Below are 14,562 nucleotides of genomic sequence, written 5' to 3' on the forward strand. Positions count from 1 at the left end.
TCACATACTTGCTCTGCATAATAAAGGCTTTACCAGCTGCAATTTTTCTGGCCTCCTAGATCTCCTGGAGGGCGCCTTGGGCTTCGGCCCTGGCATCTTGTGCACTTTGGCGGGCCTTGGCAAGTTCGGAATCTTGATCCGCAATGTGGCGCTCCAAGGACTCGCATTTCTGCATAGCGTCCTGAAGCTCCTGTTGGACCTCGCCAACCCTGGCCTCGTGTTTCACACGAGTAGCTTGTTCCTTCACCGCTCTCTCCTTGGCCTCGGGCAGTGCCTTCTTGAGGGCCTCCACCTCGGTCTCCGCCCCTAATAATAAATGTCATGACACTAGGGTTAGTACAGATCATCCATCCTTTTCGGATATACACAAGGACATTGCATACCTTGTTTATCTTCTAGCTGCTTTTTTACACGGTCGGGTTCACCCTCGGCCCGCTCTAGCCTCTACTTTAGTCCAGAGACTTCAGCGGCATGAGAGGTCGCGACTAGTAGCGATGGCTGCTTATTCACATAGACATATATGGTTAGTCTCATGCGAAAATCTATTTGATCCTCTGTTTGGCTACTCTTTTCGAACACCGGATAGAGTCTCAGGGGCCACCGTCTATACTGTGACTTCTTTTTTGCATAATTACGTCACTTACCTGAAAGCCTGTCAGAAGTTGGGTACATGCTTTGGTCAGTCCGCTCTTAACGGACTAAACCCTTCCAATCACCGTTCCCATGAGGGTGTGGTGTTCTTCCACGATAGAAGTGCCTCTCAGCGCTTCCATTAGAGTATCCGGTGCCTCTGGATGGACAGAGGTCACCAGTGGGATAGGTGCACCTCCTTCTTTCGAAGGAGGTTGCCTTCTTGATTTTGGAGCCGTATGGGCCTCCGGAACAATATTCGGCTGGGGGCCGCACTAGATATGGCCCCCATCGCCAGTCTCTAGAGGGATTTGCTCCCCCAGGTGTCCGGCAGCTGAGGTTTTTCCCTCCCACGCCATCCTAATGGCCCTCTGCGCCTCTCCTTGGCTCGTAGAGGCCCTTCGGGACACCGACTCGGCGTCGTCTGTGGCCTTGGGAGAGGTGGTTGTCGGCAGCGAATCGTTGACCATAGCCTTTGGATCCAGGGAACCTCTCGATGAGGATCGCTGGGAGCTGTCGTGGGCCGGACTACAATGCGTGATTCAACACATCCGAATTACGAAATAAGAGAGTCCGGCATATAAGTGCGTTAGAGCCTTCGAATACTTACGATCCGGCCGGGGGCTTCTCCCTGGGGCGCCACTCCGAGCTGCTCTCGGTGTCCAACGCGCTGTCGTCCGCGAGGGAGGTTTTCCCCCTCTTGGATGCTTCAGCCTCCAGACACGTGGAGGCCGCCCTTTTCTTCCTTCCCCCCGCAAGGGGGGAGTTGCTTTCTTCCTCCTCCTCCTCCTCTTCCTCGTCGTCGGTGGCGGGTGTGGACTGGGTCTCGATGTCTTCGGACGTCATGTCCGAAGTGCCCTTGTGACCAAGGCCACCTCCGGCCCCCTTGGCCTTCTTCTTGGCCTTCTTCTCCAGCGCCTAGTAGGGCGCCAGAACCAGCATCTTCGTCAGAAGAGGAATTGCAGGGTCTTCGAGCAGCGGAGGTGGGCTCTTTATCAGCTCCGCCTTCGTCGTCCAGCTCTAAAAAAGTATATAAAGACGGGGAAGCTTAGACATGCCCCTTGAATATGTGAGTAAAGGATACACCTTGAAAACACGAGAAAACTTACCGGACCGGCGGGGGGGGGTAGGTTGTACCCACGGGCTTCGGACTCCTTCGGCCATGTTTTGTTGGCCTTGAAGAGCACCTTCTAAATACCATGGTGTGTAACGCCGAGGAAGTGTTGCAGGGTCTGGTGCTTAGCTGGATCGAATTCCCACAAATTCCAGGTCCGGCTTTGGCATGGAAGGATACGGCGAAAGAGCATCACCTGGATCACATTGACAAGCTTGATGTTCTTCTCGACCATCCTCTTTATGCACGTTTGCAGCACTGTCAGCTCGTCCGACGATGCCCAGTCTAGGCCCTTCTCTAGCCAGGAGGTGAGCCGCATTGGGGCCCCAGACCTGAACTCGGGGGCTTCGGCCCAGGTGGTGCCGCGGGGCTCTATGACATAGAACCACTGTTTTGCCACCCTTTGACAGTCTCCACGAAAGTGCCTTTGGGCCACACGACATTGGGCATCTTTCTCACCATGGCGCCTCCGCACTCAGCATGTTGGCCATGTACCACCTTCGGCTTCACAATGAAGATCTTCAGTGACAATCCAGGTGAGATGCGGAGGAAGGCCTCGCACACGACAATAAATGCCATGATGTTGAGGAAGGAGTTGGGGGCTAGATCATGGAAATCCACCCCATAATAGAACATAAGTCCACAGACAAATGGGTGGAGTGGAAACCCCAGCCCGCAGATGAAGTGAGGGATGAAAACTACCCTCTTGTGGGGCTCCGGGGTAGGGATGATCTGTCCCTCGGTCGGAAGCCGATGGGCGACTTCCTTGGCCAAATATCCGGCCTCCCGGAGCTGTGTGATGTCCTTCTCCTTGACAGAGGACACCATCCACTTTCCTTGCGCTCCAGATTTGGACATGACTGGAGTGCTGTTTGGAGGCGAAACGGATGAGGAATTGGGCACTGGAGCTCGAGAATGGGTAGGCAGAGAGAGAGAGAAGGCGTGGCTGAAAGGGGGTGAGTCCTTATCCCTTTATAAAGGCAGCGAATATCAAGCGCCTCCCCACTAGCCTTAAAACTTGCATGTTTCCCAAGGGCCACGCAGGTGGCACGGTTGGCTTACCCACGACCGTATTGATGAGAATCCCGTAATAAGGGGACACAATCTCTGCTTTGACAAGACGTGCCAATAAAACCGCATCTCGAAATATGAAGCGGCAGGCCGGTAAACGGTTCGAAATAATGACCGGGTGGTGATGTGGTGTCATGGTACAAAAAGTTGTCAGTGGATTGGACTTATGAAATATTATGCTCTCTGTAGTTGTGTGTGGTGCTTGTTTTGCATAGCCGGGCATGTTCTTTGTGTTCGAAAGTTGTTTTGAAGTATTCATAGGAGGAACCCGCCTTGCAATGCCGAAGACAATCTGCGCGCCGGACACCTCGTCATTGAAGCCTTGTTTAGGGGCTACTGAGGGAGTCCTGGACTAAGGGGTCCTCGGGCGTCCGGCCTATTGGACATGGGCCGGACTGTTGGGCCATGAAGGTACAAGACTAAAGATTCTCTCACCCGTGTCCAGATGGGACTCTCCTTGGCGTTGATGCCAAGCTTGGCGTTCGGATATGAAGATTCCTTTCTCTATAACCGACTTTGTACAACCCTAGTCCCCTCCAGTGTCTATATAAACTGGAGGGTTTAGTCCGTAGAGGCAATCATAATCATATAGGCTAGGCTTCTAGGGTTTTAGCCATTACGATCTCGTGGTTGATCAACTCTTGTAACCCCTATACTCATGAATATAATCAAGCAGGACGTAGGGTATTACCTCCATCAAGAGGGCCCGAACCTGGGTAAAACTCTGTGTCCCTTCTCTCCTATTACCATCAACCTCAGACGCATTGTTCGGGACCCCCTACCCGAGATCCGCCAGTTTTGACACCGACAGGTGGCAGTTATGGTGAAAGTGCCTCCCGTTTTGTCCTCCTTTGCATCCACTTTCATGGTAGCAGGTGTAGATGCCTTGCCTTCTTGCTCTTGCCGATAGAGCTCTCTGGTATGTCCTCAACGGGTGCGCGGTACTCCGAGGAGGTGCACTTTCCAAAGTCCTCATCAAGGTCTTGTCGGTCTTCTTGTTCTTCTTCTTCCCCCAGGAGCTTTGTCGGCAGGAGCAAGTGCCTTGCCGACAGATACTGCAACTGCTTCCCGATAAAGCTTGTCGGCGCTGATGATTATGTCTTTCATGTCGGAGTTGATGGTATTGACACTCATCATCCCTGGAATTTTTAGAGTGTTTGTAGGCATAGTGGGATGCCACCATGAATTTGGCCAGAGCCGGGCGGCCAAGAATTCCATTGTATGGTAGAGGTATTTTGACGACATCGAAGATAATCTTCTCTGTCATGTAGTTCAGCTCACTACCAAGCTTCACCGACTGATGACCCACAAGTATAGTGGATCAATCCTAGTCCTTTTGATAAGTAGTGTCGAACCCAACGAGGAGTAGAAGGAAATGACAAGCGGTTTTCAGCAAGGTATTATGTACAAGCACTAAAATTATTGGTACCAGATAGTTTGAGAGCAAGATAATTCGTAATGGGTAATAAGTAAAAATTGTAACTAAAGTGCAGCAAGGTGGCCCAATCCTTTTTATAGTAAAGGACAAGCCTGGATGAACTCTTATATAAAGCAAATCGCTCCCGAGGACACATGTGAATTATCATCAAGTTAGTCATCATGCTCATATGATTCGTGTTCGCTACATTGATAATTTGATATGTCGGTGGACCGGTGCTTGGGTGATGTCCTTACTTAGACAAGCCTCCCACTTACGATTAACCCCTGTCACAAGCATTTGTAACTACAAAAGGAAGAGCTAAGATAAATTTAACCATACCATTAAATATGTGGATCCAAATCAGCCCCTTACAAAGCAACACATAAACTAGGGTTCAAGCTTCTGTCACTCTAGCAACCCATCATCTACTTGCTACTTCCCAACGCCTTCCCCTAGGCCCAAATCATGGAGAAGTGTCATGTAGTCGACATTCTCATAACACCACTAGAGGAAATAAAAACATACATCTACCAACTTCACATGATTACTTATAACAAGACTTCTCCCATGTCCTCAGGAACAAAAGTAACTACTCACAAGACATATTCATGTTCAAGATCATAGGGTATCAAATGGCATTAAGAATCTAAACATATGATATTCCACCAAATAAACCAACTAGCATCAGCTACAAGGAGTAATCTACAGTACTAGCAACCCACAGGTACCAATCTAAAGTTTTGAGACAAAGATTCAATACAAGAGCTTTACTAGAGTTTGAGTGGATATGGTGCTAGTGAAGATGGTGACGACGATGGCTTCGATTTCCCCATCTCGGACGGAAGTTTCCCCGGTAGAATTGCTCCGCCGGAGACCTAGATTGCTTCTACCCAGGTTCCGCCTTGAGACGGCGTCGCTTCATCCTAAAAGCCTTCCTCTTATTTTTTTTCTAGGTCAAAACCCTTCATATAGTAGAAGATGGGCACCGGAGGCTAGTCAGGGGGCCCACAAGCCCAGGGGGCGTGCCTTGGGGGTAGGGCACTCCCCCGGGCTTGTGGCCACCTGGTGGGTCCCCTCCTTGTATTTCTTCACCCAATATTTTTTTATATTCCAAAATAATTCTCAATAAAGTTTCAGGACATTTGGAGTTGTGCAGAATAGGGATCTCAGATTTGCTCCTTTCCGGTCCAGAATTCCAGCTACCGGCATTCTCCTTTTCATGTAAATCTTGCAAAATAAGAGAAGAAGGGCATTAGAATTGCATCATAAAGTGTAATAACAGCCCATAATGTAATAAATATCCATATAAACACATGAGGCAAAATGGACGTATCAACTCTTCCAAGCTTAGACCTCACTTGTCCTCAAGCGAAAGCCGAAATCGATAATCATGACCACATGTTTAGATATAGAGGTGTCGATAAAACAAAATACGCACATGAGGGCATCATGATCATCATTAGAACAACAATATACTGTCATATAAATTCTTATGCTAAAGTGATAATTCATTCTGAAGGTAAAGTATGAACCGTAAACTTCATTGAAAACTAGCAACTATGATCTCATTCATTGATGCAATTGTAATTTGTCATAATGTCAGAAAGAGTCCATGTAAGAACCTTTTATCTAGCAAGTTCACATACTCAACCATCATTTAGTCTTTCACAATTGCTAACATTCACACAATACTTATGGGATAAGAGCTTCAATCAGACACATAGAAAGATGGGGGATTATAATTTTGCCTCCCAACCATTTACCTAAAGGGTAGAGTTAGCAACAATAACTCATGATCACCTACATCCGACTAGATATGTGTCTCTAGATCTTTCGCCAAGATAAGATGCTTGCCAAAAGGGAGAAAAATAAAAGGAATGCTGAAGATCACCATGAACCTTTCTTGAAGGTAGATAATTAAAATAAAAGATAGGACCTTCGCGGAGGGAAGCAGAGGTTGTCGTTTGCTTTTTATTTGAATGCACAAAATCTTAATGCAAATCAACATCACATTATATTGCCACTTGTGATAGTGACCTTTATTATGCATTCCGTCGCTTTTTTTTTCCCATCACAAGTTCGCACAAAGCTTATTTTCCTCACACTAAAAGATAATACATATTTAGAGGGCAATTTTTATTGCTTTGCACCGGTGACAACTTACTTCAAGGATCATACTCAACCCATAGCTAGGTATAGTAGACTCTTATGAAAAAACTGGGTTTTAAAGATTCTAGATGCACAAGTAGTATCTCTACTTGGTGCAGAATTTTTGGCTAGCATGAGATAATAAGGAAGCTCCACATGTTGGAGGATCCATGACAATATAGCTTCTATTCGGATGTAAGTAAACATAACTCATTATGTTGTCTTTATTGTCTAACACCAACTTATTAGAATATAATATTTTAATGAGTGCTCACAACAATAAAAGATGTCCAAGATAGTGTATTTATATGTGAAACCTCACTTTCTTTATTACTTCATATTAATTGCAACAACGACCAAAACTATGTTTGTCAACCTTCAATAAATTTCATGCATTATACTTCTTATATGTGAAGTTATCACTGTCCATAAGATTATTATATAATATTTTATTTTTTTATTCTTTTTCATCTCTAAGATCAAAGCTAGAAAGCAAAGCACTCAACCAAAAACTAATGTTTATTATATATATATATATCATACTCGGTTACATAGATAGATCACCAAGCAAAAACTTAAAAGGCTAGATGATAGTAAAACTTTTATTCTACTAGATCATGATTTAACCAAAATGATCAAACTAAAAATAGATGATAAAGATAAAGCTGGTGATACGATACCGGGGCACCTCCCCCAAGCTTGGCACAAGCCAAGTGGAGTGCCCATACCCGTGTACTCAAGTCTCCTCCTTAGGAGGTGGTGGTGATGAAGTTGATGATGTGAGATGCTTGTCTTCTAGCATAGGCTCCCCGTTATAGAAGGATGAGAGTGTCTCTAGAATACTAAAAATTTGCAGCTAAACTCATCCCCTTAATTCTAGACTCATACTCACAGTTTTGGTTTTGTAGGTCATAGATCTGGCTTGGAGGTGCTCAATTTGCTCATGAAGCTTGAATATGGCCTATCCAATATTATCGTTGTCCAGCTTGTGATCATGGGTGAATTCCATAATCATAGAGGGGTTGGCGTTAAGTCTGCGTTCCACCATCCCTTGACACCTTAAGATCTCCTGCTCTAGTGCTTTGAGCCTAGTCTTCATGCTTTTGGTCTTCTTTGGCCCTTGGACATCCCAAATGTGAAGCAACCCCTTGCGTATCTCAATGGTTTGAGGGTGTTTCATCACCTCCGAAAGGTAGGGGTCAATGACCTTCTCGTAGAACTTGCCCTTAGATAAACTTCCTGTTGTCATGGCGATCTAGACTTGTCAGAAAGTAGTTCAAAACAAGAACATGGGATATTATTTGTGACATGGTGCTCAAAACCTTCGGGAGTTTATATTATGAATTTTTACCGTGCAAAACAAGTAGTCTGGAAGAAAATAGGGTCCGGGGAGTACACGAGGGCTCCACAAGCTCAAGAGGCGTGCCCAGGGGGTAGGGCACGCCCCTTAGGCTTGTCGCCTACTCGTGCACTTTCCAGACTACTTAATATTTTCCTATTTTTTTAAAACTCCAAAATAGAGTAAAATTGCTTTTATGGAACTTCTGGAGTAGGTTTACTTACCGTATCACATACCTCTTCCCTTTTAAGGTTCTGGAACATTCTGAAAAGTTTCCTTTATGTACTGCTTCGATGTTATGGAATGAATAATATTAGTCTCAATATTTATAGGCATACCTGAGATGTAATACTTAATTCTTGGCCCATTCACCACCCTTGGGTTTGTGCCTTTGGCGTTGTTGATCTTGATAGCATGGGACCAATAAACTTCTTCACTAAATGTAGGGTCCTTCCCATTTGGAGAAAAGTTTTCATACAAAAGATCTTAAATAATAATATAACAATACATGGCCACCTACATTAAATTCACGTTTTTCTATTCTTTTGTTGTGCCATCTTCTAACATTTTCTTTAAACACTTTAGCATTTTTCGTAGGCTTGGGTTCTCCATTCATCAACTGAGCTAATATCAAACAACCTCTTTTCACCGGAAAGTTTAAAATCATAGTAATTCTTTTCCATAAACCATTTTATACGGAGACATACTCATAGGATTTTTATAAGCAGTTCTATAAGCCCGAAGTGCATCATCTAGTTTCTTAGACCAATTCTTCCTAGATCTATTGACGTTCTTTTGCAAAATTAACTCTATTTCTCCTTACTCAAGTCAACTTGACCACTAGATAGAGGATGATAGGGGGATGCAATTATATGGTTGACATCATATTTAACAAGCAATTTACGGAAAGCACCATGAATAAAATGTGAACCACTATTAGTCATTAAATATCTAGGAACTCCAAACCTCAGGAAAATAACTTCTTTAAGCATTTTAATGGAAGTATTATGATCATCATGACAAGTTAGAATTTCTTCTACTACTTAGTAACATAATCAACAGCAATGAAAATATGTGTATACCCGTTAAAGGAAGGAAAAGGTCCCATATAGTCAAATCCATACATTGAATGGCTCCATAACAAGTGAATAATTCATAGGCATTTCCTGACATCTACCAGTATTTCCAATTCTTTGACATTCGTCACAAGATAGAACAAACTTACGTGCATCTTTGAAAAGAGTAGGCCAATAAAAACCAGATTGTAATACCTTCTGTGCAGTTCTGTCTCCCGCATGGTCTCCTCCATAAGCCTCGGAGTGACACTTCTATAGGACTTGTTCCTATTCATTCTCAGTTATACAATGTCCAATAATACCATCTACTCCTTTATAAAGATGTGGGTCATCCCGAAAGTAATGTCTTAAATCAAATAAGAACTTTTACTTTTGTTGGTATGTGAACTACGTGGTATAAATTTAGCAATAATGTAATCTCTACTCATAATGGAGCAGTTCATACATCGTTCATTAGTTGGTTCGTTCCCTCCCACCCCATCGATCCATTGATAGGCCTCCTACCCTCTGATTTTCCCCTCATCTGATCCTGAAGTTGCCAATTTTTTCCGTTGACACATCCATTCTCTCCCAACATATCTGGACAGAATCAGTACTTTCCGAAACATCTGATACCCAACCCCTCCATTGAACTAAAAACAATCCCCCACCCCAAATATACAATAGTTGGTGTCCCCGGCGTTGGCACGAGGACCTGTGTCAGCCTCCACTAGACCGATGTCGTGCAAGTGAGTGCCCCTCTCCTCTTTCCCTCTTCTAAAATCAGCTCCAATTGTTGGGTTGGCGATCCAAATTTTTGGACTATAATTTGCATCTTGTTTTTGTCTTTGTGTCCATTTGTTTGACCTGGATCAAGATCCAGATGTAATTTTTTACTAAATAGTGAGGTGGTTATCCATGTCATGTGTTCTAACCTGTTCAATGCTACAGTATGTTTTGTTTGAGCAGAGGGAACACCCCATTGTGTGGCGAGTAGTGCAGGAGGGAGCAGATGGAAGCAGACAAGGAGATGGAATGGAAAAGGAGAGAACGCCTCCTCCAAGTTCAAATCTATCGCACCATTACCACCACAAAAAGAAAGAAACTATCAGTTGATTGCTTACATCTAGCCAACGAGTGACATATATGGTTTGTGTTCTTTATTTGAACCCCGTGCGCTTTTGGTGGTGTTGCGACATGGTTTTTGTGCCTGCAACAACCTCTATCGGTGCCAATGGTGTCTAGGTTAGAGATGGATGCAAGCGAATGGAGACCAGTGCCTATCAGTCATTAGGAATAATAGCATCACAATGGTCTAGACCGCATCATGGTGAGTTTGTGACATGCACCGAGTCTTCTGGTCCTCCTTTTGGCATGTAAAACATGTATGTTGAAGTAATTGCAGCAAGAATTAAGTATGTTTATTTGTCATTTCTATGGATAGTATATGACAGTGCATAAGGAAAACTAAACGTGCTAGATAAGCATATTAACAACCACTGGACGAATGGTATACATAATGTAATCAGAATATCAATATTATAGGTACATGTGCAAACTCTTCACAGAAATTATATATGGTCTTTTTTGTGTGAATGAAATTATATATGGTATGACCATGTATCTTTGGGCAAGGCTATAATCTGAGCATGTGCTTTTTGGCTCAATCGGGTTTTAAGTCTTTTTTCCTATTCCTATGACTACAGATTGTTGTAGTAGCCATCTATAGACATGATAGTAGTACGAACATGCTCTTTGTGAAGGCGAAACTGATGCTTATCTTTTTTTGCTACCATTAGTTTCAGCAACTTTGGTGGCTCTACTACCTAATAGACAATACATTAAAGAGTGGGCAAGGTTCAAGATTCTTAGAAAATTCTCATTTCTGATGTTAACCTGATGCGTTTGTCCAGGAAGAAAACTTTGCTAAATGAGTGCTTTTAACATCTCCTTCAACGAGGTGATAGAGGAAGGAAGAAGCAAGTTGCAAGTTTGGGTGTATACATTATAGTATGACTTGGTTCTTTGGCAAAATGTTCATGGCTAAAAATTGGTGGGGGTTTTTTAGTTCAGTTTAGAGAACATTTTCCATCGCCATAATTTTTAGTCCGGAGGTACTGCCCAATCAAAGAATAGATATTTTTGAGTCGGGTCTCTATAACCTTATTGTTATTCTGTACCAACACATGCCCAATCAAAGAATGGTGGTTATTGACCAACAAAAATTGCCAAGCAATCTGCAAAGTATATACAAAGTGATTTGTATGAATACCAAAAAAAAGGTTGTGCCTGCATGAGGACTGCATTCGCAGTGTAGGCAAAGAATCTATTATGGAATCTGTGCAGTTCTTGTGAGGTATTTTGAAGAATTTAAATAAGCGGCAATGAGTGGTGGTCATGAATCAGGAAAAGGTGTGGGTGCCATTGTGGTACAGCAGCCCCGCTGCCCCACCACGCAGCACTTGCACTGGACGGGCCCGGCCTTGGGATCAATCAAACTAAATTCTGTAGCCTCATACTTGGAGTAAATGGGTGAACATTCTGCAGGTGCTATTGCAAGGGACAGTAGAGGTCATGTTGTTATTTCTATCTGTTAGAATACGTCACCTAGACATAGTGTTGAGGAGGCCAAAGCAAAAGCAGCCCTTATTTTGTTGGATGCACTCTCGAGGATCTATAGGGGGCCGTGATTTTGGAACTTGACTGCCAAATTCGGATTAAGGAAATGATGACAGGGAAGCAGTCCCTCTACCCCTGCTATGGACTTCCAAGAAACATCAAGCAAGCACTGACAAACTTCTCAGATCATAGTATTAGAAGTGTGTGGAGATTGTGCAATGCCCTTGCTGATGGGCTTGTAGCGTTGTCCAGGAATTTGGAAGACTGGGAGAGGATTGCGAACGTACTAGACTGCCTCGCCCGCTTATGATCTCTAAATTTGTTGTTTCAGCAGAGTAGCTTTACTACTCTAAATCTCAAAAAGAAAAAGGTTGTACCTCTCCCTGGGATAATCATGGCAATTTCAAGGGGTACAATTTAGGGGAATTACCTGTAGGGGAGGGAGCCAACGGCGTTCGCGTTGGAGCCCACGGCATTCACAACGACCATCAAACGCAGAGACAACACCCCTGCCAGCCTCAAAGTTGTCATCGCCGTCTGCTTCCTCACCCTCGAAGAGCCTGCATGGCGCCGGACCCTGGCCACCCCTACGTCAAGCCACCGGCAACCGAAGCCAATAAGACCTCGCGCCCCAGCCGCATGAGATGAGCTCCTCCCATGGTCTTGCACCGCCATTGTCCCGCGAGTCACAGGCCACCTCGCCGGAGATGAGCACCGCCGCGGATCCGGCCTGAACGGGACCGGATTGAGCACCCATGCCCGGATCAACGCGTCCCTGCGTCCGTCACTGTCGGTCGCGCTGCACCCAGCTCGTCAGACCTCCAAACCCCGTGTTGCACCTCTCCTGCATCCCCAACCTGCACTTATCCCCGTGCTCGAGGCCGCCACTATTGGGGCCGCTCCTCTTACTTGAGCGTCCATCACTATGGACCTATTTTCCTCCTCCAGCTGAGGCTGTCGTGGGACCAGTGGTGACCTTCCTCACGCGGCAACCGCCGATGCATGCGACGAATGCGGTGTTCGGCGGGTAGAGTCGCGCGGTTGCGACATGAGCTTTTCAACATGCACGGCAGATGCGGCGGGGGTGGGGAGACTGGGAGAGGCGCGAGATAGGTTGAGTGAGTGGAGAGGAGAGGAGAGAGTATTGGGGGAGATAAGGTTGCATTCCATTCGGTGCTGAACGAAAGAAACTTCTTTTTTGGATTTCCTTTTTAGGGGTAGATTGGGTGCTGGTTGAGCCGTGCTGGATAGTTAATTTGGGCCTTGTATCAGGAATGTTTTCTCTTTTAAAATAGATAGATAATTAAAGTATATATATACCTCACAAAAAAATAAAGCATATATATATATATATATTAAACATGGTTCATACAAATAAATATTTTTATATAGTTTTTAGATATATTGAGAGTATCACAACAAATATTGAGAGAAGAAACCGAATATACTTGGTTTATGTTGGTTTGCTTGCATGTTTATATATTTTGTTGGAGAAATTTTGATAGCCTAAATAAATAATTTAAAATGATTTAAGAAATTTTAGATGGCTACTTATTTATATATGAACATTATTGTTGGTTGTTTTCCATGAGAGAAATGCAACATCTTTTTTTAATAATATGAAAAGGTGTTCTTTTTACAAAATAAAACAGTTGTGTTAGTTTCACTTTTATTGTTATACATTATATATGTTTATATGATGCAATAGAAAATATCGTTTATATTTCATCAGAGATAGAAAGTGACGCGTTCCGACATACGCACTAATCTAATGATGACAAACCGGACTGAAACACCATGAGAAGAGGTGCATATAGCTAATCGTTCTTTGTATGTATGTTAAACATGATAATACAAAAGGTGTGTTTTTTATATATTATTTTTTTAGAATATATGAGACATATATATGGATTTTGGAGATGCACACAAAAGAACCATCGACAAGGGTTCCGAAGCGACGTCGTTGAAAGGGGCCAAAAATTCACAAGTTTTTTTACAAAATAATTATGTGGAAACATTGATATCTCATAACAAACCAAAAAAACCCAATTTAAATGTTATCGCACAAGGTATTTTTTCAATATTATTATCGATCTTTGCTTTGTCATAGTACCTTTTGTATTCAACTAATTTGGCTCATTTTTGTATCATGTCGACAGTCTATGTTTGCACCCCTAGAGATATTACAGTCATCGTATCAAACATGTCTGCCCCCAAGAAAACCAAGTTCGTGGGCATTGCAAGTGAAGTGGACTTCAATTATTAGTTAATTATGTCTGTGTTATATTGTCTGTACGTGTGAAATTTAACATGCATTGTTTTTATATAACTCCTGCAAAATATTTCAAGAGCTCGTGGCAACGCACGGGCATTCTACTAATTAGCATAGTCTACATGCCAAGGAGTATTACGAGAAGTATTATGACAGGTAGTTGTTCATTAGGAAAACTATCATTAATATGCAGTGCCCCATCAAGATTATTTTCTAACCTAGACAAGTTATCAGCTACGGGATTCATAACTCTGTTCCTATCAGTAATATGCATGTCAAATTCTTGTAACAAAAGAACCCACCTAATGAGTTTAGGTTTAGCATCTTTCCTTTCTATAAGGTATTTAATAGCAGCATGATTTGTGTGAACAATTACTTTAGAGTCAACTATGTGAGATCTGAATTTATCACAAGCAAACACGACTGCTAAAAATTCGTTCTCAGCAGTAGCACAATTTCTTTGAGCACTGCCTAGAGGTTGGCTAGCATAATGGATAACCTTTAATTTCTTATGAACTCTTTGTCGTAGAACAACACCAACAACATAATCACTAGCATCACACATTATTTCAAAAGGTAAGTTCCTATCAGGTGGTCGAACAATGGGTGCAGAGATTAAGGCTTTCTTAAGTGTTTCAATGGCTTCTATACAATCATTATCAAAAACAAATGGAACATCTTCTTACAAGAGATTAGTAAGAGGCCTAGAAATTTTAGAGAAGTCTTTAATAAATATCTATAGAAACCCGCATGACCAAGGAAACTTCTTATACTTTTGATATCTTTAGGACATGGCATTTTCTCAATTGCATCAAGTTTTGCTTTATCAACTTAAATACCTCTTTCAGAAAATTTATGCCCCAAGATGGTACATTCGCTCACCATAAAGTTGCA

The 14,562-nt window shown here is 43.2% G+C and overlaps 1 long non-coding RNA gene across 1 annotated transcript; it reads right to left on the bottom strand.

Annotated features, from left to right (window-relative positions):
• Nucleotides 1–4,805: 4,805 nt before the first annotated feature.
• On the bottom strand, nucleotides 4,806–12,567 carry LOC125537300. The gene is made up of 2 exons (XR_007295768.1): nucleotides 7,947–12,567; nucleotides 4,806–7,622 (listed from the first exon to the last, which is right to left on the bottom strand). It is a non-coding gene; the product is annotated as an uncharacterized LOC125537300 (long non-coding RNA).
• Nucleotides 12,568–14,562: the final 1,995 nt, after the last annotated feature.

The sequence above is a fragment of the Triticum urartu genome, chromosome 2 (assembly GCF_003073215.2).
Source record: "Triticum urartu cultivar G1812 chromosome 2, Tu2.1, whole genome shotgun sequence".
In the NCBI taxonomy this organism is placed as follows: Eukaryota; Viridiplantae; Streptophyta; class Magnoliopsida; order Poales; family Poaceae; genus Triticum; species Triticum urartu.